This window comes from Oncorhynchus clarkii, chromosome 8 (assembly GCF_045791955.1).
Source record: "Oncorhynchus clarkii lewisi isolate Uvic-CL-2024 chromosome 8, UVic_Ocla_1.0, whole genome shotgun sequence".
NCBI classification, from domain to species: domain Eukaryota; kingdom Metazoa; phylum Chordata; class Actinopteri; order Salmoniformes; family Salmonidae; genus Oncorhynchus; species Oncorhynchus clarkii.
Window position 1 is genome coordinate 33910310 of NC_092154.1, and position 26536 is coordinate 33936845.

Here is a 26536-nt window from a genome sequence, read left to right on the forward strand (position 1 = left end):
TGAGTGGTGAGATGTGGCACCACTGCTACTTATAAGGATGAAGCAAAACAATATGAAATACATCTGTGATCTACTTTTCTAAATTGAAAGGAGCTACATTTAATAGAATAAGCTTCAGGGGAAATAAGGAGATACCACAAGCTGCAATAAATGTGCTGCCACAGCAAAAACATCTCAAATGATTATAGCTGCATAAATAAAGACTGTGGACATTGGAATGAATTGTGGAGTAAAAATACATCTAAGCAAGGCTAAACAAAATTATCCTATGGACACAATAAAGTTGCCCTTTAATGTATCCAAACCCAAAAACGACATGGGCAGAGAGCAAGGTGTATGTGTGAAAAGATAAAATAACGTTTTTCGGTTGAGGCCAGGTTCAATCCGATTAGGACTGGATTAAACGACAGAAACGCAATTAAAAGTTTTTTAAAAGGATAGGCTATTTAAAAGGCGATAAGAAGCGGATCAGGTGTAGGCTACTTCAAAGGCAGCCCAGCGAGTGGTGTTCAATTGAATGAATTATTACAAAAGGGATTGAGAGCCGTGCTGAGCATTGAGATTGCAAATGAAAACGGAGGCTTTGCTTTTCTCTGAAGAAAAACAAAAATCTAAAGCAATGCGCTTTGTAGCTAAGCATTGATCTTTGACATCTAATAATGGATTGATAAATAAACGATAGAAAACGAACTGAGAATTTACAAATTGACCACATTTCCTTTAGAGATAGCAGAGGGTTGTGAGGAGAATAGAATATATTAGGCATCAGTTTGGCTGGGAATAAAATTAGCACCATAGCTCTTAACAATGGCAGTGCATCTATGTATATATATCCATAATAAATCTAATCTAGTTCAATCTACTCATACAGCCTAGAACTCTATATAAACTATTTAAATAAGTTGTAGTATAGTTGTTTATATAGCCTTTATGCTGCTATTAAACATTTGGGCTACTGTAGCCTACCTTAGACGAGGCTTTATCCATATTCATTGTATGCCCCTGTACCATGTTCAACTCTTTTCTTTATCCTTCATGCAATCCTAGAATATGACCGTGCGCAATGATCCAGCGCCATTCGGTATTGTTTGTGCGAATCGCTTCCAAGCGCCATGCCACCCGTGGGTCTACCGGACAACATGCTGCCTGAGTCGGGGAACAATCTTCTGCTCTGTCCGCACTTTTCTGCAATTCCGGGGCATGCAGCTCAACCTATGACTACACTCAGCTCAGCCCGCCTCAAAACCTTGGGCAATGCATTCGAGCGGGAGAGTGGGACTATATGGACCAGAGGCAGCACCGACTTCTCTCGAAACAGTGAACACGCACTTGCCAAGGTATCCGGGTTGTTTTGGGGACGATAAACTTGCCTTCTATGCTCGGAATCCCAGAGAGATGTTTGCTAAAATGAATTCCGTTGATAGTGATGTGTGTGCAGTGCACCGCTCAACTCTGTCTTGCGCTCTCTCTCTCTCTCTCGCTCTCTTCTCTCCCTCTCCCATCGTCGCTCAGGTCCCTCCTACCCTACCCTTCCCTGAATAAAGAATGCGTCTCCCGGTGCAGCTCGGAGAGAGATGGCTAGGAGCCACGTACTGCTCCTCCCAACACTGCTGCCCTCATACTTTCTCTGTTTTCAGGGAATTTCAACTTTCTTGTTTTTCTGGAGAACTTTATATTCAGCCTACGCATTTGTCACTATATAGTTTTCCTATACACAATAGTTTATTAGCAATGGTCCAAAACGCAACGACTAGACTGACCTGGATAAAGTAGCCTACATTTCCATGCTCACTTCACATTTCTATTCGGTTTTCAGGACGGCAGACCTCTATGCTTAATTCTGTCTACATTTACAGTCAAAAGTTTGGACACACCTACTCATTCGAGGGTTTTTCTTTATTTTGCCTATGTTCTACATTGTACATTAATAGTGAAGACATCAAAACTATGAAATAACAAATATGGAATCATGTAGTAACCAAAATAGTGTTAATTAAATCAACATACATTTTAGATTTTAGATTCTTCAAAGTAGCCACCCTTTGCCTTGATGACAGCTTTGCACACCCTTTCATGCTCATTTTAAAGTTATCAAGTGTTGCCTACAGTTTGCGATTCATATATATTTTTCTATTGAAAGTGAATTATGCTGGTAAACACATTCTAAACCGCTCTGGTGACACTTTTTGCCTCATCTCCACTCATCCACATGGCTGTTGGATGCCCAAAAACCTATTCAAGTCAATAAATTCATTTATAAAATGTTAAAAAACAATGTATTATTTGCTCACTAGCCAACTAGATTGCTGGCTACAGTGGGCCACTTTGTAGGCTAACTCAACTGAGCAGCTATTTAGCTAACTAGGTAGCTGACTTTACACCTGTTTAGCTAGAGTTCTTGATGAATGATTGTAAATTAAAAACAAAAATTGCAGCTCTGGCTGTCAGTAAAGGGAAAGTGTAGGCTACTGGATTGGGCAAGTCATTTTGTGAGAGGACATTATAAAAAAATGTAAATGGACCGGGTGTCCATTTGATTAATTGTTCAGCACTCTTATGGCTTGGGAGTAGGAGCCTTTTGGTCCTAGACTTGGCGCCCTGGTACCACTTTCTGTGCAGTAACAGAGAGAACAGTCTATGACTACGACAATCTTTTTTGTACATTTTGAAGTATTGATTCTTTAAATATGAAGTGTTTAAACTTGTTTTATTTCTTAAGCTATTATTCAAAATGAACTAGTGTCAGTGTTGATTAATCACTAATCACAACCCTGCAATAAAAGGGGTTCTGTCGCTGTGTTGTTTTCACAAATTAACATTTTATTTTTGTCTAGCTGTAAGATGTCCAATCGTTTTATTTGATTTTTACGCTCTCTCAGTATATATATATATAAAAATCTAAACTCTTACTGACAGTTGTGGCTGCTTTACTTGATGTATTGTTGTCTCTACCTTCTTGCACTTCGTGCTGTTGTCTGTGCCCAATAATATTTGTACCATGTTTTGTGCTGTTGTGTTGCTGCCATGCTATGTTGTTACTGGCCTATGGACACCCGTCAGCTGAGGCAGAGAATAGCTAAACTCACACATTTACATGTAGATAATTTACATGTTCTTAATGTAAAATGATACCAGTAGACAATGTATGTAAGGCAAACCTTACACCAGATTTTGTACATGCTTTTAAAGTGCTGACATATACAATCGTTTAGTGCAAATCCAACCTTGTAATTTAGTTTGAAAATAAAAAATGAGGTTAATTTTATTTGATTTCAATAATATTTGTAATGTTGCTTGCAAAAAGGTTGCAGTTGTTCCCATAGGTAGACAGTATATTGTTTCTCTATGTGTCACTGACCTTGGATAAGCTAGCACAACTAACCTTTCAGGTCAATAATATGCTGTTTTTATTAAAAAAATGATTGGCTTTAGAATTGTGAGAGAAATTGAACTAGCTAGTAACTAGCTGGTTATACCTAGCAGCATACACAGTTAGCAGACATTTCTGAAAACAAACCTCTTTGCGGCTAGCTACTTCTTGTCCCTCATGCTAGCCTTACAGCCAAATATCACTTCTGAAATGTACAAAAATAAAAAATAAAAAATATTGATATGACCACTTCTCTGCCCTTGCTGCAGATTTAGCTAGTCTCGAAATAGCAGAGAAATGCCATGAAAACCAGAATGCTGCTGTGTTTTGTCACCAGTGCTTGCTGACATTTTTAGTCCTAACGCAATGTTGCGCCTACGGCACTAATGCGATGTGCACCTTTGGAGCGCCGCCCAAGCAAGAAAAGTCAACTCGAAGCCAGCAGATGGCGATTCCATTGGTTTTCTGTATTATCGACTCTGCATGAGACAATTTTGTGAGATTCATTCTGCCTTTCATGTTTCATTTTGTCAGCAACATCCCAAAGATGGACTGCTTTGCCATGTCCTGTCCACAAAATGTTATTTATCCATAAATCACACAACTGTACACAGCATGAATTATATATTAGACATGAAGAATGCAGGGGAAAATAGACCATTTTAATTTGCATGTTTTGCAGCATAATTCCAGTGGATGGAAATTGGCATGATGGAGTTGTAAAATATTTCTCTAAAGTCAAGAAAAGTTTTTACAGTTGTTTGATATAATGTTTAATGTATGTGTGTGTATGCCAGTGTTAATACCAGTTTACTTTTAGCTACTTTTGAGCTACCATGCCCATCTGTGTGTATTAAGGCGTGGATCAGCTTTAATATTGCAAATAGATTTTGGCCTCTATCAATGTCATTGTCTGCATCATTTCCAATCCCCCATATATATATATATTTAAAATAATATATATATATATATACACACTACCGTGTACTGCTCCCTTAATAGAACAGCACAAACTGGCCTAACCAGAATAGAAAGAGGAGTGGGAGACCATGGTGCACAGCTGAGCAAGAGGACAAGTACATTAGAGTGACTAGTTTGAGAAACAGATGCCACACAAGTCCTCAACTGGCAGCTTCATTAAATAGTACCCACAAAACACCAGTCTCAACATCAACAGTGAATAGGCGACTCCGGGATGCTGGCCTTCTAGGCAGAGTTCCTCTGTCCAGTGTCTGTGTTCTTTTGCCCATCTTAATCTTTTATTTTTATTGGCCAGTCTGAGAAGGTTTTTTCTTTGCAAGTCTGTCTAGAAGGCCAGCATACAGGAGTCGCCTCTTCACTGTTGATGTTGAGACTGGTGGTTTGCGGGTACTTTTTAATGAAGCTGCCAGTTGAGGACTTGTGAGGCGTCTGTTTCTCAAACTAGACACTCTAATGTACTTGTCTTCTTGCTCAGTTGTGCTCCGGGCGCTCCCACTCCTCTCTCTATTCTGGATAGAGCCAGTTTGCGCCTTTCTGTGAAGGGAGTAGTACACAGCGTTGTACGAGAGCTTCAGTTTCTTGGCAATTTCTCGCATGGAATAGCCTTCATTTCTCAAGAAAGTTATTTGTTTCTGGCCATTTTGATTCTGTAATCGAACCCACAAATGCTGATGCTCCAGATACTCAACTAATCAAAAGTAGGCCAGCTTTATTGCTTCTTTAATCAGCCCAAATGTTTTCAGCTGTGCTAACATAATTGCAAAATGGTTTCATAATGATCAATTTGCCTTTAAAATTGATAAACATGGATTAGCTAACACAACGTGCCATTTGAACACAGGAGTGATGTTTGCTGATAATGGGCCTCTGTACGCCTATGTAGATATTTCATGAAAAATCAGCCGTTTCCAGCTATAACAGTCATTTACAACATTAACAATGTCTGATCAATTTGATGTTATGTTAAGGGACAAAATATAGCATTTCTTTCAAAAAACAAGGTCATTTCTAAGTGGCCCCAAACCTTTGAACAGTAGTGTATGTATTTATATGTTTTCCTCTAACCCTACCATCCCTACCCTAATTGGAGTAAACTAATGGACAACAGCACTTACAGTAGGTTTCTACTTCAATCTTATATATACTATATACATTTTATGGACACAGTATATTTTACATTAGTTAACTTATGTTTGTTTTCAGTCCTTCAGCTATCCTCAACCCCTCCCATCTATCTCTGAAGACCATCCAGTTGTGATTTCTATTTGCCATATCTTTTTTCACTGTGCTGTGATGTTTCACAAAAGTTTTGAATCTTTCTATTCTCATAGGTTTTCCAGATTATAAATGAAAGATAAACATTTTTGCTAAGAGTATTATTAGAGTATATTATTGATTGATTGACTTTTTAGATCACCCAGCAGTGCTATTGGCAGAGTTAACTCCATTTGAATGTTGCAATTCTTCAGCCATTCCTGAACCTGCGACCAAAAACAAGCTACACATGGACAGTAGCAAAACAAATGATCTAATGATTCTGTCTCTTTTAAGCAACATCTGCAGAGTTGGGATGGTTGTAGATGTTATATATGGGGGATATATATATTTTTGTTATTGGTTGCAAGAGTTTTGTATGATGACTTAAATTGAAAAACTTGAAGTTTTGAATCCGGAGTCATTTTGTGTGTCAGTTCATAAGCCATGTGCCACGGAATAGGTACATCGTAAATCTCTTCCCAACTATTTTGCAATCTGTATGGCACAGCTGTCAATTTTTGGTCCTTAATTAAACTGGCAAACTTTTTTATTTATCACAATTTTCTTTAACCAATTTTGGTATTTTTTGCAGAGCTGACAGTGTCACGAATATCACCGAAGGTGGCTCCCCTTCCTGTTCGGGTGGCGCTCTGCGGTCGTCGTCGCCGGTCTACTAGCTGCCACTGATCCCTTAAATAGGCCTGTTTAATTTGTGTGGGTTTGATGAGTAGGATTTATTGTTGCAGTGTGGTGGTCCAATCATTATTACTTTCGAAGTTGAATTTTTGACAGATCGTAATTTCAATTTCCAATGCAAGACAAGTACCCTTCACAGGGAGAAAACAAGTAAAACATCTCTAATCTGGGGAAATCTCCTAAACCTAAAGTATTTCCATTCCTCTTGGCAGCTTTTAGTTCTTGAAGACAGATGGAGGAGGTCCAGTGAACCCCCCCACACATCCTTTTATTGTTCTTTATAGGCGAATCATCATTGACTAACTGAACCTGCTAGACCTGCTGATATTGTGTTTCAATTCTGTTTAACTTTGATACTTTCAATTCCCGTCACTTTGTGTACCAGACTGTGACCCTTACACAGGTACTAATATCAAGCAGCGTGTCAACAGAACCTAACCGCAAACGTCCTGATATTCGACTGAAGGTTTCTGTTCCATTTGAAATGCAGAAGATTTAAGACAAACAATGCAGCAGATGGAGAATATTTACCATACTAGGCAGAGAAACTAACTTTGTGACAAAACGTCATCCCCCTCAGGTCTCCTCCTTCATCTTTACACACTCCTCTCAGGAATTGTCTTCCATACCACTGTGCATCTCTCAGTGACAGAATAGCATAGAGCCTAACTGGGTTGTGGGTCATGTTGACCACACGTTATAATCTCAACACTGGGAGAAACGCCGGACACTGTTTCTAAGCTTACAGTTGATGAATTACATTTTTCCTTCATCATTTTTATGCATGTCAATTATAAATCTACCATTGTTACATTTTTACGGCACAACTCCCACCAAAGAAAAAGCCCCATTTTCAACAGTCAACCGCCATATCAGTTGTTGACTGTGTTTCCGTCGATGTACTGCAGGTGTTATATAGGCACTCCATTAAATGAAATAAAGAGAAACCTGTAAAGCTTACAGTTCCTTTTAAGAGAATAAAGCTGCTTGTCAAACTGTTGGGCGGGAGGAAGGAGGAGGCAGGGCTCAAACAACCTGGTAGTCAATTCATCAGGAGCTCAGCTCTCACATGGACATGATGTGAATTATGGGGGAGTATAAATGGTAGCCGTAGACCCTTATTGAAGGCTTCCCTGTGATAATGTCACACCGGAGAAACAGACTGACTGATAACAAGCTGGTCCCTGTAGTAGCCTACTGCAGAGAGAGGGGAAAGAGAGAGGGCAGAAAGGGAGGGAGAGTGTGGGTAGACAGACAGACAGAGGGAGAGAGAGAGAGAGAGAGAGTGAAACGGAACGACAGGGAGAGAAATAGATATTCTCTAGAGATAGAGAATAAACAGATTGACAGAGAGAATGATATAGAAAGAAAGATGAAGAGAGAGAAAGAGCGATGCCAGGAACAGGTCTTTGGGTCACGCAAAGGATGGGGCTTATCCCACCTCCAATCCCTCCGGATTTCTTTCTGTTTGAAGTCACATCTGGGGTGAATTTCCCCTCCTGAGCTGAATGGAGAGGAAGTCTTAGTCTAGCTGTTCATAGCCTGGATGTGGATTTGAGCTAGCGCGTACCTCCCAGGCTATAGCTCTCTCTCTGAGTCTCTGCCTGCCTGCTGTTGTCCAGACCTCACCTCTCAGTATGTCTGCATGATGGACACATAGCTGGCTACTACTGCCTGAATGATCTGCTGACATCATATGGCTCAGCTCTCATAGGGCCAGGAGTTGTTCCTGTCTTTGTCCAACAAGTTCTCACAGTCTCACTGCAGAATTAAACGTTCAGCCACATTCTCCAAATGTCGAATTTTGAAGTGTTTTTGACACCCTGAGTTGACTTCTTCTGCTTTGTATCATTCCATTTCTACAAAGGTCAACTTTTTAAGATAAAGGTTAAGTTTAGCCACTCCTTCCGAATGGTTAACGTAAGGGTTACGGTTTGGGATAGGGTTAAAAGAAATGTGTCCACGACTGGGATTGAAAACGCAACCTTCTGATCCTCATCCATGGGATTCCAACTATCCTGCATCCCCTTAGTGCCCTATCAAAACCCAAGCCTACTTGATAGGAATCGCACTCACTATTTCCCCTAGTATAATTTCGACATCAACCTTGAACAATTTCCCTGCTTTGTGATCTGACCACAAAAAAAACTCTGGACCCAAAAAGCCAGTTGCCCTGGCATGGTCAAATAAGATAGGCTATAGTCTCGAAATAGAACGTATCTTTGACAAATAGTGTTTATTTTTGGATTGCCTTACCTGTCCAAAGATTTATTCACTAATTCCCAAGCCAGAGTTTACCTCTATATTAATACATTTCCCCATTAGACCTGTGTTCAAACTATTTCAATGATTTTATTTACTTTCACTTCACATAGATTTCAAAGTAAGTATTTGGATATATATAAAACAAATGACATTACTTCAATATTGCAATGTATTTGGAAATACCCTATGAAAGTATTTAAAGGTATTTGAAAACATGCAGACAGGTATATTTTAATGTCCAAATATTCATATATTTAAACACTCCCATGCATTTAGAAACAAGTACAAGTCAAAAAGTAGGCTATTTATAGGAAATTATTTGGAAATGCATTCAAATACTTCAAATAAAAAATGATTGATTTGGCACCACATCATTTGAAAATATTTAATAGACAAATACTTAAATACTCATGTATTTGAACCCAGGTCTGTTCTCCATATTTAGATTTCAATGTGTTTGCATTCTCGTGATGAGTTCATTCATTATTGCATTGACTCCTAATTAGAGGAGGGTGGAGAAAGACCCTGCGACATCAATTAAACTAGTGATTTCATTTGTATGGCCAAAATCACTGCTTGCTTATCTCCCGAGAGTATCCCCAGAGGATGTCTGTAGCATGGAGTGTGTGCGTGTGTGTGCATGCGTGTGCACGTGTGTCTGTGTGCACATCCTAATTATAGTTCTAGTCTTCTGTGTCTTGGGTTTTCTACTCAGCATGACCCAGTAACAGTGGATTAGTTGCCCGATTTTGAATGTGCTAATTCGCTTGCGTAGGGTTGTAACTGTTCTAAGACTGATTGAAAAGATAAAGTACATTTCTCAGGATACAGTATGGGGGCTGCATTGTGGGGCTTCTTATTGTTCTTCGCAATCTAAATCTTCCCTCCAACAATACAGGACTTTGGGTAGCCCTCTCCTGCAGTCAAATTACCTAATGCCCTCATGGGTGGAATATTATTAATATGTCATAATTTCATAATGAATTAACAATTTATATGAAGTCGCTGAAAGTCCAGTATTTCGTTATGTATATAAAGTGTAATATTGGGATGCAAATTCTTTTTTGCAGATTACATATTTTCTTTTGATTAGAACAGTGGTGATTTACATCTTGGTGGTGAAAATAATGTATAATAATAATAATAAAAAAATGTATGCATTCCAGCAAAGCCACTACACAACACTTAACAATACATGAATTGCACTGTAACGGTGACAAACGGTGACCACAAACTGTTAGGGCCTACATAAAGCTGTCCCAACACTTTACCACTGCTACACCTGGCTGGCAGCGAAACAGTTCATTCCGCCTCATTTACTACCTTTTTAAAAAAAAATATAGCTGATATGGCTGACTTGTTGAAACAAATGTGATTTCTACTGACAATTGACATAAGGGGACGACGAGCGGATGAGGGGCAATCCGTAGTTTTGATTAAGACATTAATGAGCGAGCTAAGACGGACGTTGTCAATATAACTATTTTGAAATGTACAGTGACAGTATTCTCCCTGTACACCAAGTCAGAACCGTAGGATAAATAACAGGGTCATATGAGCAGACAATGAAAGCTCTTACAATATTCGATGATTACATTTCTCTAAAACAGGCTATAGGCTACATGTGCACGTGCACCACCAAGTCAGAACAGTAGGAAAAATTAAGAGCGGTAAAATGGACCAAATTATTAGCGTGGGGCATGTGGTCTACTAACATCTTACTACCCAACATACACTTCGTAATACTTTCTTAGCTGCAGTACACATATCTCCCTGGCATATTACATCATTTAGGCAGCAGCATACAATACATTTTTGAACTTACCTTGTGCTGTGCTCACTTCCTTCCAAACCACTCATTGTTGAATTTGCGATTTCAAATTGTTGTGTAATGTTTATGTCCAATGGCCGATGAGCACCAATACAATTTATCAATAATTTCTCTTCATATGACAAAGATTTGCTAGTGACTTGATTCAAAATGATGATTGCTAGCTAAGATTTTGAAAGTATGATGTTGACATGATCAGTCCAATCAAAGCTACTGTACATATAACGTGATTTGACACCATTTTATCTGTGGCCAATGACCTTGAGCCTTCTTGGATGGGCACTTCTAATGAATCGCTATGTCAGCACCCAAAGAGCTTGAATTTTTGAAGTCTCCCCTTAGACTTTGCGGTGACGTAGTTTCCCCATGAGTGAGCCATTCACGGCCAACTGCACCACCACAGAAAGCACTGAGCTGGCTTACTCAAGAAAACATAAACGAGATCATGTTTGTATGCGGCTTTATTAACTCAATGATATATATTTACATTGTTTGCAAACTGATATTTGACACGTATTAATGCCAAAATAACAAGTAAAACAGGCAAGACTCCAACATTTATTTATTGTTTATTTATTAATAATTTTTTGCTAAAAATGTGGGGCATTGGATGAGAATATTTGTTTTAAATCTCATAGTGCATCCACAGTATTTGTGAAATTCGGATAGTTATATTCTATACGTTTACCTCCCTAGAACTTGTTTAGTAGCTGCTATTTCCTAGATGAGTTAATGATATGTAATATCTAATTCTTTGTTCGCGAGACCTTTACCGCCTTCTCCCAACTCCCTACTGAACAAGATTACCGAGATGTGCAAATAAAATATTTACCCCATATAGCTTTCGCTAAGGCAATAGCCCTCACATACCAATCTGTACCATCTGGTCACTGTGGTTTTCGCATTTACCATTTTCTACCCCTTAGCTTTCACTTACTGCCACAGTGAGAGTCTTCCCATTTGAAAATAGTATCGCAAACATCCTCAGGCGGTCTCCTATGGATCTCTAACATCAGAAGATTAGAAGCACTACACTACCCAGTTGCTGTTGAGACGAGGCTGGTGAATCACACAGCGCCTTCCGAACATGTGCTTCCCTCTTCCAGGTTTATATTAGGTAACACTTTTTGGGGGATTGTAGATTTTGGGATAGTAGATATCCTACAGACTAGCTACAGACAATCAGTAACATTTCAACTAACTATCTACTAACCTTAGCTCTAGCCCTAACCCTTATCCAAACCCTAAAATGAACCCTCCAAACCCTAAAACGTATTCTAAACATAACCTCAGCTGTTTATCAGCAGATAGTGTGAATCCGGACTATCCAAATAAAGTGTGACCTTCTGTTATTATATTTCTGTATTAGTGTACTCTTTCCAGAGGGAAAGAGGGAGAGGAAGAGGGCAGAGTGAGAGATGGAGAGTAACTGAAGAGGAGTAGGGAGAGGAGGGAATGGGGTTTGTGTGAGTGATTATGTAAGATCTATCGATTAAAAGGATCCCCTTTCGTCCCTCATCCTTCACAGGGCTGCGGTGCCCCAAAAAATAACTCTTAACTCTCTTTCTCTCTACACCCACCTCTCTCTTTCTCTCATCTCCCATTTCTCATCTCTCACTCTCCCTCTCTCGCAGGTGGAACAGGGCCCAACCCTGGCGCCTGCCACCCTGCGCAGATTAATTGAAGCATAGCGCTGTAAATTAATCACATATGGCTAATATCTCTCCTCTCAGCTTTGCAGGGAGCGGGCCAGAATCACCTCGCTCTATTCTTCCGGGAGTCAGTCAGCGGTGACTCTCAGGCCACTCAAAAAAAATGACAAAATAAATTAAAAATGGTATTGTAGCAAAGTTCAGTAGCTGGAGTCCCGCTATATAATTCAGGACTTCATTTTGTATTACTCGGGACCTCCGGTCCATTCTCTCTCTCGCCGTTCATAATGCAAAACTCCAGATTCATTTCCTTGTTCCAGGTAAGTAAAAAACAGTGTGTAAACCTGTCCGATTGCATTAAGATAAATTGAGTGATCATAGTTTTAGTTTCATTAGTTATTTTTAAGGGCCACTGCCCAAAACAACACTTTACTGAGGAAGTGGAAGACGTCTGGACAACTGGTCACCATTAAGGGTTAATGGAAATCATGGTCTAATGGACTTCAACGAAGTGAAATATGTTCATGAAAGTGCAATAAGAGATGATCGAAGACTAAGCAACACAAGGAACGTTGCAATGCAGTGGCAGCAATGATAATACCATTAGTATGTTGTTACAGTTGTGTAGGGTTAAGGTAAACACAAAGCAACAACGTACTGATTTTCCTCTCAGATACTCAATGTAATCTTGTCAATGATACGGACTGTCAACTCTTTGGAGGTTTAAACTCTCTCCCTTTTTTTCTTCCAGTCATGGGTTTGATTTGTTGCTCCTAGATTAAATTGCCGAGATTTGCGATAGGACAATATTCCTATAACTAAGGTCTGATATCAACAGTCTTATAACTCATAAGAACATTGCTTTCATACAAAGTTCCAGTGCACTGTTGGTTCCCCTTATCGTCTGGCTGATCAACAGTATTCATTGACTTGCCAAAGGCCCTGATTGCATGGTTAGAAATTCATGTGGTAGATGTATTGGCTTTGATATGAATGTTATGTGGTTTTGCCCATGGGGGCAGTTCCATTAGTTAGATTTTCCATCTGTCTGAAGCAAGACTGAACTCTTTAGCTTTGTCACATTTCATTTTCTTTGCCAACTTAAAGCTGCAATATGTAACTTTTTTGGACAACCAGACCAAATTGACATAGAACTTTGAGTTCTATATCGGTCATTCTCATTGAAAGCAAGTCTAAGAAGCGGGTGATTTGTTCTATGTTTTCGCTATTTCTATGCTTTCCGTTCTTCCGTTTTGTACACCAGCTTCAAACAGCTGGAAATACAATATTTTTGTTTTAGATTATACAATGATTCTCTACACGTCTGCTTGTTTTGTCACAAACTGAAATTAGGCAAACTATTCGAATTTTAGCAAACAGGAAATTGTGGAGCAATTTCTGCATATTGACATTCGTCAATGGATTTTTCACTTTCTAAACCGATGTTTCTAGTTTGTGCCTTGAAATGCATTGATTTCCCTATTGAATCATATATTTAGGAGTATGATGCTAAGAAATTCATGCATCAATTCCATGTTCTTGTACACCAAAAGGAGCGGAGACTATGTTGTGTTATATTTAGATGCAGCAGCATCCTTGTTCTGCGTGGTGTATTTACTGCTAGTACTGTGTACTATTGTGACCTGTCAGAAAGAAAATAAAAACGTTCTTAGAACCCTGAGAACAGAATCAGATTTTGTTGTATGGACGTGCCATTCAACCCACGTGTTCTATGCAATGTTTCGCCACATACAGCAAGCAAGCCTGGTTCTGATTAAACACAATCTTGATGTGTGTAGTGCATATACTAAGCGCCATGTGCTCCCTGCTGTGCGTGTGCACACACTGCCCACACACACATTTGTCATGCCGAACTACTTGTTGAGACTGTTGTTGTGATTAATGTGGTGGTTTAGGGTGGCTTTAGCGTGACCATATTCACATTAACAGCAGGCACGAGGAAAACAAACTGAAAAAAAGGGCAAAGACAAACTCATTTAAACCGCAGGTCGGTAGGTTTGCGTCCGCGAAACGGTGAAGTGGTATTCCCACAAACAGTGAACCCCTTTGTTCTCCCCACGACCTTAGATCCGACACTTTTATTTGACATCGAGGTCTGTCCTGCCCAACAACTGTTAACACACGGATATGTCTGCAGTGTGAGATTATGACTGTAATAAAACAACCTTGGCTCTGTTTCCCTGAGAAATCGAAAACAATAGTCAACACGTGTGAGGCATGTCAAAAATTCCCCCGGCGTTATTCGAAACTGTTATGGCAGGTAGGAGTGTTGGGCCAGGAACCGAAAGGTTGCTGGATCGAATCAATCCCTGAGTTGACAAGGTACAAATCTGTAGTTCTGCCCTGAGCGAGGCAGTTAACCCACTGAAGACACATGTCAGTTGAATATATCCCCCTTTCCCCCAATTACAGTGAGCAGGTATTTCTCATGAGTATCTGTTTTCTCCTGGGCGTCCAGTGACTGAGGTGAAAAGCCTGGGATTGGTAGTCAGAACAGGGGAATGCTCTAGATGTGCACATGGAAGTGTTTTAGAGATATTTTGTGGGGGAGGCAGTTTGCCAGAGAGATGTAGGTTCAAACAATGTCCTCTTAAATGTATCTTTTGGAAGGAGAGTGTTAGCACATTCCTCTCTAGCTATCTGTGCATGTCTGGACTTTGTTGGGGGAACGGTAACTGTCGTGTGGCACAGGGGTTGTGTTAGAAAACCCACCTCAGGACTTGAGCGTTGGCTTCGGTCCAGTTCAACTGATTGGCTAACAAGAATAGCTTATAAATGGAGCCATTTATGCTGTCTGCACATACACACGCATGCAAGAATGTAACGCCCCATTCACATCCCAAATTTGCAGTCCGTTGCGTACAACATTGGATGTTAAAGCCAATTATATTATATGACTGTAGCCTCACGTTTTAATTCGGAAAAGTTTCTTGTGATGGTCATGACATTTGTTTATGAGGTGTAGCTACACCATCTTCAACCTAGCCTAGCTTTTAATTAGTTAGCTATCATTAGCTGCTCTGTGTGAACTAGCTTGACTTGCTAGAAACTAAGAGAAAGAAGTTGAGGGAAAAGTAACTCAATTAAACCTGTTTTATTGTCACCTGAAACATTGTTTCAGGTGAGTGCTATCTCTGACAAGAGACAGGCTCTCTTCCATCTTGCGTTATGAAACCCTATGCTCATCCGACCAGTAGAGGAACGAGATTACGTGAAAAGGAAGAATGGCCAACTGAATTGTGTCAGTTTGGGTATGGGTCATAAGCTCACAAACGCAGGCACGCATGCGTGCACACAGGTAATCACTCATTCACATGCACGCGTACAGACACAGACACAGATGAGTGCTAAGACACACACTTGCACGCACACACACACACACACAGACACACACACACACACACACACACACACACACACACACACACACACCACTGTCTACAGGTGTCAGAGAAAGTAGTGCTTTCAACTCCCCAGCATTCATCAGAGCACTTCAGTAACACAGTCAGAAAGTCATTGTTATTACTCTTACAGAGAGGAATCCAAGTTGAACTATGCCAAGAATAGGGAGAGGTGGGGGGAGAGAGAGATCACAATGGTGATAGGGAGGAGGAGAGACCTGTCACTTATCTTGCTGGAGTTTTTCTTGGCTTCTACACTGGATACAAGACAGGGTGAGGTAGAGCAAACAGAACCGCCACTGAGCGTGCCCAGTTGAGCCTACTAATCTCACAACGCACTCCGACCTATCCGGCCCACTGACAGCATTTAATTACAAACAGCCTAGTGTCAGGCACACACACACACACACCGAGTGTCAGGTAATTCCTTGCTCTCCCTCTCTCACACTTCCCCTTCCCAGGCAGCAATTACACCCTTTCGCTCTTGTCAATGCAGCAGCGTTTTTTTTCCTGCTCTGCGTAGCCAAACATCTACCCCTACCCTCCCTCCCTCCTCTGTCACCCCCCCCCCAAGTAGAACAAAGGCCAACTGCTCCATTACTCACTTGTTCAGTTTAACTCAACAATGAGAGCCTATAGTATTGGCTCTGTTGAAGCTAACATAATACAGTAATTCTACACCGAGAAGTTGATAGATCTAGGATCAGGTTCCCTTTCACAAGTAGTTCATTGGTCTATTAAGGTTTAAAGCACATAATTGACCTTCTGTGTCACGAGTTGATCAGTGTCTCTAGGCATGTTGATTGAGAATACGCTCTTTTGTGAAAAACGCCCTCGGGAAGACCATGAAATCATCTACTGGATTAGTATCAGGTGAACGGGAATTCATTTAACTGAGATCAATCAGCAGTGTTTTCTCTGGTTTCAGAGAAGATACATTCTGAATGCAAACAACACCTGTTTTCTTACCAGATAAAGAAGTTGTAAAAAAAAAAATAATAATCAAAAAATAAATAAAAGCATTTCCTGTCACTAGAAAATTAGCTTTTAAAACAACACAACAATTAGTTTGATATAGCTGTCATTCAGCCGTTTACAGTAAATTGCATAGTAAAGTATGGCCTCAGTCGAGGATACACAGTAGGCTTATAGAATAGTGCCATAGCATAGGGCCTGATGAATGAAAATATACATTTCAACAGGGATCCTTTCTGTGGTCATTAAGGGATTTTATAAAAGCTACTTGTCACATCCTTAATACTCATAGTACTTACTGGGGGAAAAAGCCTGACTTGATTCTTCCCTAGCGTTGTTTACCGAGCCAGCCAGAGCCGATAAATACCAAAGAATAACTTCACCCTCAAACTCTCCCTCTTTACCCACAGCCAATTTCCTCCAATGGAGGCGATTCTTTTTGCTGGGCTTATTGAGGCGGATGCCACTCTGGCTTTTACACTGTGGAGTGAAAATGAGGGATTTCTAATGACTGTGCACTCTGATAGTCTTCCAACGGAACAGGGTCCAAGGCCGCTCACTCCGGAGCTCTAACTCAGCACAACTCAACAACAGCCACATAACTCTCCCTACTCTCCACCAGGCCATGGTAGAACATCGGAGAATGGAAGGAAAACCGAGCTGCTCGCTGTACTCTACGAGTGTTAGCAGATGGAGAGAGTTAATGCGAGTCTGTAACAGAAAAATACGTGGCGTACTCGGCCAAAACCCTAAAGCTTATTATATCTCATTATGGAGATTTCTGTTGTGACAGCAGGAGAATGTTCAGGTTGTTGATATGGCTTCTTCTTTTTTGGCTGTGAACATCTGCAGAGAAAAACTGTGGTGGTGTTGGATGCGTCGGAGAAGAAAAACACACTACCATGCATACTCCAGTGTACTGGTACATTTGTTCATGCTAACCTAAAGCACGAGTAATGAGCACTTAAATGTGTAGTGTCAAAAACGCTAATGATTTTAATTGATGGAGTAATTAGCGGTGTGTTTGTTGAATAACGTCCAAACCTCATAATCTGTTTCATGTTCAAGGATTTAAAAAAATAACACCTTTGTCCTTAGTTAAGGGCTAGATACTTTTGTAAATGCTTTTTTTGATGTTGTATTTCCTTAGTTATAAGGGAAATGTCAACTATATTTGTTTCATATAGTATGTGGAGTTTCAGTCTAATTTGGATTCAGACGTCTCTCTGTGTAGTGTGTCTAGATTGCTTAACTCCTTTTATTGTTTATTAATCAAGTACATTAATGTACAGGCAGGTACTGTATATCTACAGTAAAATGTTCCTATCATCCTAATACTTTTACAATTCTAGAGATACTGTTTTTTATATAAGGGAGTTAAAAAAATGACAAAGGGGGATGGTCAAAGGCAAATGTTTCGATAATTTAATTGATTGATTCTTGAAGAATATCGACAAAAATGCCTTATACATTTATTCAACGGGCGTTTCAAGCTTCATCATTTTCTAATCTGGTTCCAGTGACAGGTTTGGTATTTAGCCTATATAGACAGTAGACACTGGGGGACTATTTTCTCAGGGCCAACACTTCATCTCCTCTCCCTGAGTGAGCGTTTGCTCTGTGTAAAAGGAGAACACTTGACCCCTATTGTCTCCATGTATAGACATATTCCCCTGCGTAATGGGCTTTTACATATAGATGTCAAGACACACACACACACACACACACACACGTGCACATGTAGGCACATCAGCATGCACATACGCGGTAGCGCATCCACAAACCCAAGCCATATTACAGAGATGCGCACACACACACACAAAGTCACATTTATTTTCATTGACGTACCACACCCAGGATGAGCATGTTTTAAAGGCAGTCTATTCCATGGCATTTGACTTGCAACATTCAAGTGAAGCCAAACAAATTCCACTCATGAGTGCATTTGAAATAGCGCAGCACAAAACAGACGCGCCCAGGAATGTCATGTCGACCTGCAAAGACCTACCGATGAGAAATCTTGAATTGATACAGTCCTATGTTCTGAATATAGCTACAACAGAAGTAGTGTTGAAATGCACAGCCTATGTGGTTGTATGGAGATGAGAGAAGGGTTTAGTAGATCATGATGTGGCTTTACACAAAACTTTAAGTTTTAATCCAGTAGGAATTCACCTTTTTTTGCTCTAAATGTTTTTAGTAAAAACTGCTTCTGTTTCTTGCCTTTTTGAATCGTTTTTTTTCTTCAGTTTAGTGCACTTTTCCTGTAGGCTAGTGTCAGTCTGTATTTTTTCAGCAGTGCCACTGGACTTATTTTTCCCTCTGTCTGTCTTTCCTCTCGCTTCAATGGGCCATATGCTTCAACAACATGTGGGAGGCAGGGAGACATCTTGGGTGGAAAATTGATTCTAACTGGCTGATCCAGGGCATACGTGTAATGGTGGCCGAGACTGCCTCAGTCCCACAGTGCAATGTCACCACAAGCTATCAGCCTTAGCGCTCTGGGCTTTGATGCTGCTCAGTGCATATTCTGAGCCGGTAAGCCTATATGCCCCAGGAGACCAGGTCAACCAATGGGCCCACAGCCATCTCCTCTTCTTTGATATTGTTATGGAAAAGTGGCAACAGACAGATTTTTTTTAGGGGCTTGATGTTGCAACAGCTAGAGCTCAGCAGAAACAAAAAAGGGTGACTCTTCTAGCTATGCTGAGTGTGAAGGAGAAGTAACTGACCACCATTGTTTTAGTGCCAACACAAACTCACTCACTTCTTGGAATCTTTTAATGTGCCATAATAAATTGCAGTAGAAAGCAATTGCTGGGCGATATGCTGAGGGGTTTGAAATTGAATCCTGTATCATGTGGGGACGACGAGGCACCCTCAAAGAGAAACGCCGGGGTCCCTGGGGGATTCTGGGAAGGCCATCCGATCCCACCTCGAATGAGCTGAATTAATGGACACGATACAGATTTCAGAACTACAGGTCTCTGTACTGTCTGACTGAACATACACACAGACGTAGACACACACACACACACACACACACACACACACACGCACACGCACACGCACACGCACACACACACACACACAGGGATAGATGAACCTTGACATGTGTAGTCTAACTACTTCATCACGCGATGCAGCAAACAAAAAAAATCCCAGCAACAAGAACATTCCAGCAAATGACAGCCCTGATCTGCTGTACCCTCCAAGAGAGATGCGAGTAAGCCCATTAAATATGTCTCTATAACTCTCACTGGCTAAAAATCACCCTGGTCAGCCCAAGGCTGAGACACTCCCTCTGATTGGTTGGCTGCAGTTTGTTTGAGTTTAAACGGTGGGTTGTTGCTGTGGCGTTGGAGCCCCGCTGTGTGGCAGTCAGCCCTGTTTGCTCTAACTCCAGGTGGCATTAGCGATATGCATTAGGAGCCCTCTGCCCTCATAATGGCAGAATAAAAGTGAACCCCAGCGCTGTTGGGCTCAGATGTAACTGGATAAAGGCTGTCAGAGGCTTGTCTGCACCGCAAGTGGAAACGCAGACAGAATCTAATAAGGAGGTCCAACCCGCAGCGATTCAGACAGAATCAAAACAAAGGGGCTCTGAATATGGGCCCTTCTGGGCCTAAACCCGTGCCGCCTCTAGCCGGTGTGGGGCCCTAAGAGCGATTTGGATTGGGAGCACCTTCTGCGAATAGGCACCTTCTGCGTATAGGCCCCCTCTGCGTATTGGCCCCTCCCTCTAAATCTGGACCCCCTCTGCATACAGCAGAGCACTGCTGACATGGGATAACTGAGTGACTGACATAACAAATGGAAAACTGCTGATGCACCAGAGATTTTTGAAATTACACCTTGTGTGTTCCATTTTTCCTGATTGAGTTCGTAAATAAATGGATGTGGGCCCCCTAGTGGCCGCATTTTGTTTCATTGAGTCCAACTAGCCGATTCGGGATGGTAGCCTACTTTAGGAATATAGATAACCACAGTCAGTCAATGTCTTGTTTATCTGTATTCAGACAGAAGGATGTTTTTTCTTCTTCTCTTCTATCAGGGATAACATTATGGGAATAGAAACCACCAAAAAAGGATTGGGTAGGGGAGAGAGGCAGAGCTGGGTCAGCGTGAGGTATCTGATAGCTCTCTGTGTGTGTGTGCGTGTGGGCGTGCGTTTCTGAGTGCGTTCATGCGTGTGTTTCTTTAAAAAAAAAATCCCAGTACAGACACTGGTCTAAAAGACCCATTCATCCTGAGTCATGTTTCACTAGGGCTGCAGTGTCAGGCTGAGAGAGAAAAATAACAGAGCCTAATATCCTCCATATGTCCTAGCTGCCCCATGCAGGAAAACAACATCCTGGTCCTGGCTGCCTCTCCTACTGCCTGATCAAAACAATACCTCTTCCTCTCATCGCTGCTCCTGTCCTGCTTACTGGTGTTGGATGGGAATAACTAGGAAAATATATGCGTAACCCTCCCCTGACATAGCGCCTCGTTTGATGTGGATTATTCAAACACATGCACTTTCTCTCCATTCTCGGAGCAAAAACACATCTGACTCATTAAGTTTGAACAGCTCTGACAGAATATGAATGAGGCCAGCCAGTCAACCAGTTTTGTGGACCTGATTTTTAAGCCTGAGATAAGTTGGCTTGTCAAAAGCTTTCTCTCAGATGTTTAGCTGGAGGGCTGTCAATTTTTTTGACAATCAAAAATAAGGTGTGTCGTGGGATATGATAGTTTAGCCTTGCTTTGCTCCAGGCCAGGTCTGTGGGTCATGTGAAAATGTGAGTGGCTTGGCTGGCATTACTGGCTGCTGGAAGATAGGCAGGGAGAGGGGAGAGTACTTTCTCCCTCTGGCTGATAAAAGGCAGAGAGGTGATCACACTGCTGCCCAGGCCTACAGCCCTCTGTTGGGCTACTGCCAAAGCAATACACACACACACACACACACACACATATCACGGGCCACATGGATAAGAGATCTGCCTGCCAGGCTTGCACAAGGTCCACAAAGTTTATCTTGGATATGTGGTAATGTATTTGTTGACTAAACCTCAATGAATTCAGACTATATCCACGATGAATGATATGGAATGGAATGGAATAGATGTTGCAACAGCAACATGAATAATGACTGATGGTTTACTGTCTGATTGAGAGTGGAAGAGGCACTAAGGCATGAAGGGGGAGTCGGTGGGCAGTGGTCAGAGACGTGATGCCTGTTAAATGAGTCCACGGTGGCTGGACAGAGGAGAAAATCGAGAGACTGTGAGCGAGAGCGAGAGAGAGCGAGAGCGAGAGAGACTGCCCGGGAAGCCTTGGCTGCTGGCAGCTCGGAGCTCCGGAGTGCTCTCTTGGCCGCCTTCTGAACGTTCCAAAACAAACAACAATGGCCCTTCCAGCCTTGCTGCTCACAGCCAATAAAATGACTCTCAGAATTCAGTCAGTCACAAACTACTTTGCTCTCTGGATATCCATGCTCCAGCCAAGAGAGGACGCACACAGCGCAGTTATCACGAGAAGGCTAAACCATTTTAAGTGATTCATCTGAAAGTGGGTTAGAATCAGATAAAATAATGTTTTTGTGTTATAGATTCATCTTTATTTTTTTTTTATAATCCTATCAATAAATAAAAATCATTGACGTCTAAATAAACAAAATTCATATTTTATTAATCTGGTATTGGGCTCAATTTTGAAACAACCCAGTGGGCAAAAACTGGTGGAATCAAAGACTGTCATTCCAAACAAAAAAAATGCAATGTAATGATATTAAATCAATGTGGATAACCGATTGGATTTGAAGAAAGTCATCAACATATGGGAGTTTTGTCTTTTTCTCACCCAACTTTGAACCTAAATCCAATGACACGTGACATTTTTTGTTCATTGAATTCACATTAATTGACAACTCAAGCAAATGCAAATCAAAACTAGCTTTTGAATTGATGTATGTGCCCAGGGGGAACTAATTAAATGTGGCCGATGGTGAAAATGTAAATAATCAAACTATTTGATATATCGTACTATGCTTATGCACTATTTTAGGATAATACTTTTTCAATTATTCAGACACACAACATTTGTATTTTAGTTACATGAATCTGTCATCAAGTTCCAAGGAAAAGTTAGCTCACAAATTCTAGTACAGTATATTTTTCCACATATAGACTTTTTAGGTCAATTACACATGATCCATTCCTTTAGCACTAATTACATTACCCGCGGGTATTTGGTTCTATTTTTCTATCGTCTGCGGGAGGCCATTTCTCTCTCCCCCTTTTTCTGATGCCCAGAAGAAGGTGAGTGTCGAAGGCAGTAGGTTATAACTCAGTACGGTTCCTTATGCCAGGCTCTCAGTTTGCCATGCATGCTCTGCTCTCCCTGGCCTCCCTACCCGTATTTCTGGGCTGTGCCCTGAGTCCAAGTTGCTGCTCTAGACAATGCTTGATTCATGACTGAGTTTCCCGACAGTCATATGACTCAAGACACTGATGGAGGGTTGGTATGATGTATTCTATGTGGAGACCTGTAACTGTTCTTTGTAGTGGTATCAAACCTGCTACCAAACCTGATGCTCCTATCACATAGCAAGTAGCAATATGTTGTTCTGATGTCATAGTTACATCATGATTAAATAGTATGTGAATAGAGTTCTGGTTTCTGAAGAAATGTGTTATTTGAAGGGAGGGATAATACAATTGTACATGGTAGTATTACAAAAATATTGTGGGGTTTGATCAATAATTGTTCAATATACAAACTGCAGTTTTGGCAAGGGCCTTATGAGTTCCTGCTTTTTCCACTGAAATTAAAACTGTATGAGAACCCCCAGTGCAAACAAAGTGTGAAAAGAAGGTATCTAAAATCAAATCCTATCCTCTTTTTATCCTTTTTTAAATTCATTCACAACCAGAGCTCTTCCACGGTTGGGCTAATGCGTCTAAATGTTTTTCTTGATCATTTTGATTTTAACGTAAGAGTATACAACAGTCATATCCTGTCAAATGCAACAGATAAAAGCCCATTAAATGAACAACACCTCTCACTGATAAGTAGCAGTGAATTATTGCCACGCCTCACCAAATATTTTATAATATTCATCTGGAAAGTGATTCAAAAATATTTAAACAAGATATCAAAAGTGTGTACCAGCTTTTACGATGTACCATTATCTTCACAAGAGCCTGTCTTTCTCAGCTTCCCAGAATAATACCCTACTTTATCAGGCTATAAAAATACCATAAGTCATTCTAGGTTTGCTCTGTCTGAACGCATTACAATCTTTCTGAAACGTTTCACAAGGGAATGATCGTAGTAAACACTACACAAACAAGTTTCACTGGCCAAAAATACATAGCTCAAATTGTACAACAGTCAATGAACTGGATTTTTTTTCTCCAATGCCTTAAAAATGCATAGACTACTGTATCTAATAGCACCATTTACATTTTAGAAATAGCTTCCTTGTATTCAGATCAAGTTGCTCCCTTTCGGGAATACGTTCTTCCTTCGCTCAAACTCTACCTCTTTATGCAGACGCACTGATTGGTTTAATTATGATTGCACCGATTAAGTGTGTCTTCTCTGCTCTCCTAGCTATCTCAGCCTGAATCACAAAGATCCAGGGAGTTTGAGTTTGGAGCTTTGCTTTAAGTGCTGTGGGGTGTTGTTAGTCTCTCACGCTCTCTCTCTCTCTCTCTCTCTCTCTCTCACTTTCTCTCACATGTTGTCAGACACTCATTAGAAGAGGGGCTCTTACCGTTTTTGAGGCAGCTGGTGGTCAAATCAGGGTCAGAGAGAGAGCGGCGACCTCCCGGAGTTACACAAGCATCCCAGGACAGCTCCTGGACGGCAGGGTAGTGAGGGCTCGTTATCTTAAAAGAGCGCAGTGTCTGTCGGGCAGCATGTAGCAAGCGGCAGACGTGTGTCGGGAGGAAACTACAGGCACCAGTCAGAGAGGAGAGAAAGAGCTGAAAGAGAGAGAGACAGAGCAGGACGCCGGCAGTCGTTTCGCTTCCTCCTCTTGTGTGAGGAGTGTATGTAACTTAACCCCTGAGCAGCCTGAACCTTCACACACCGACACACACAACCAGTTTGAACCCATCCAACAATGGTTGTCTTTTTTTGTTATGTTGTTTAACTCCTGAGAGTGGCGATGAGCTCACCGTGGTCTCGTGTTTCAGGGCTGGGGTGTCTTGGAGGAATGTGAGAGCAGGCTCACAGAGAGGCAGAGGCGATGGAGAGGTCAGAGGGCACTAGAGGGCACCTGGGGGAGTTATCAGGGGAATGATGGGGGGGAGTTCCAAGAGATTCACTGAGAAAAAAAAAGAGGAATTAGGGACTGTTTGACATTTCTGGAACTGGGCCTGGGAGAAAAATGGGGGAGGGCCATGTTTTTCCAATTTCAGTCAGGGGAAGGGTTTAGTATTTTTTTTATCTAGTCTAGTAGAGGGTCATGTAATTTGTAATCGATTACATTTCTAAATTGCCCAATTCTGCCCCTCATCCCTGATTCTCTGCTGGTTGCGAAATATCAGGTGCACCCTGTGCCTGTGGACTCAATAAAATGAAAGAATGCCTATAGTTATACTGTACAGAGTGCATGCTCAGATCATTTTTACAATGCAGAAATCGCTCAGTTCTGCCTCCGGGACAAGATTCATCCCAATAGTCGTCAACCTGCTCATGTGAAATTACATCGAAATGCATGAATCGTATATTTTTTCTCTTACAAAGAAGATCTCTGCCCCCTGCTCTTGTCCGAGGCGGTCGTCGAAACCCACAACCTACTAGCCCACAGCCCTGTGCACAATCAAAATTGCTACGTTGCCATGTAATGCTGACATGAAGAAGAACAGCTTCTAAAAGTGCATACCTAAGGCTCTGGTCTGTACAAGAAGAGAGTGTAAATGGTAGACATGTTATTGGCTTTTTTTGCGTGTGCAGGGAGGGTTGGGTAAAAATATATTTTACTGAAGGGGGGGCCATCCATAACGTACAGTTCCTTAGAAGGGCCAGGAGTCAGACATGCCGCAGGGCTAGAGGAGCGCCCAGGTGGATTGAGAGCTGTAGGCTATGAACATGAGGACAGAGCGCATTTAGCAAGCGCATTTAGCACTCGAACCCACTGTCGATTTACCCCTCGCTCAGAAACTGCACAGGCTCTGTGCTTTGAACAGAGACAACAGCCGAGGTGTGTGTTTTACTGTCTAATGCTCGAGGGGGGAAATGACAGGCGCCTGCTTTGTTGGAACTGGGGCCTCTCCTGTCTAACTAGATGATTTCTATAGTTCTTTTATGTTCCTCCGTTCCACCTGAGGAGAGAGGACAGAGGTGTGAGATTGTTGGTGTTAGTCATATTTTCTTCAGGCTAAATCCATACAAAACTTGCCAATTAGGAAAGGAACAAACTGGTTTCTGAAAAAATTTAAATGAACTAACTCATCATCCCATATCAGTTCCAAAACAATCATAACTTACTGGGCTGGTAACAGGGGGTTGGAGCATTTATTTGTTTCTTTTTCAGGGCTTTGTTTACTCTCCCTGCCTGCTGTTGCTGTTTCAGCTTCGAACTGCCAGATCAGCGTTGCTTCAGAGCCTCTGGGAACTTCACAGGAAGTGTGTGAATGAACACTGCAGGCCCCACATCCCACATCTCCGGAATCTTGATCCCTTTTTCTCTTGTGGCTGATTCAAGAGCGGGACTGGCTAATCGCTCGCACAGATAGCCTCCTTTCTGAGGCCTTTTGGGACTGTAAACTCCCACCTCATTACGGGATGGAAGTGTGTGTGAGTGTGGCGTGCAGTGTGTATGTGTATGTTTGTGCGGGATGGGCACACCCTGGTGGGTCCAATCCCATGGGAATGCGGTGATAGCAAACAGCTTGTTTTTGTGTTCTTTGGCGATGCTGCTGCTCCTGGAATTCCGATAGGCACAGGGGAGGTCTAACATTTAAAAACAGTGCCAGGCATAAAACAAGTTATAAAAAGCTTTTTATTTTTTCACTTAAAGTTTCTTCTTACTTTTCAAGCCATGTTTTGTCTAATTGCTGCCATATTTGAACTGTATGTTTCTCAGAATATA

At 41.4% G+C, this 26536-nt stretch overlaps 1 protein-coding gene across 3 annotated transcripts in view; it reads right to left on the reverse strand.

The window, feature by feature from the left end:
• Positions 1-24564, reverse strand: part of LOC139415311 (leucine-rich repeat transmembrane protein FLRT2-like) — a 117935-nt gene extending 93371 nt beyond the window's left edge. Inside the window, exon 1 of one of the 3 annotated variants that reach the window (XR_011634956.1) lies at positions 24212-24401. The gene's annotated coding sequence lies outside the window, so the exon portion shown is untranslated. Of the gene's footprint in view, positions 1-966; positions 1426-24211 lie in introns of those variants that run through there. The other 2 variants (XM_071163349.1, XM_071163350.1) reach the window with 2 other exon arrangements.
• Between the last annotated feature and the right edge of the window lie 1972 nt (positions 24565-26536).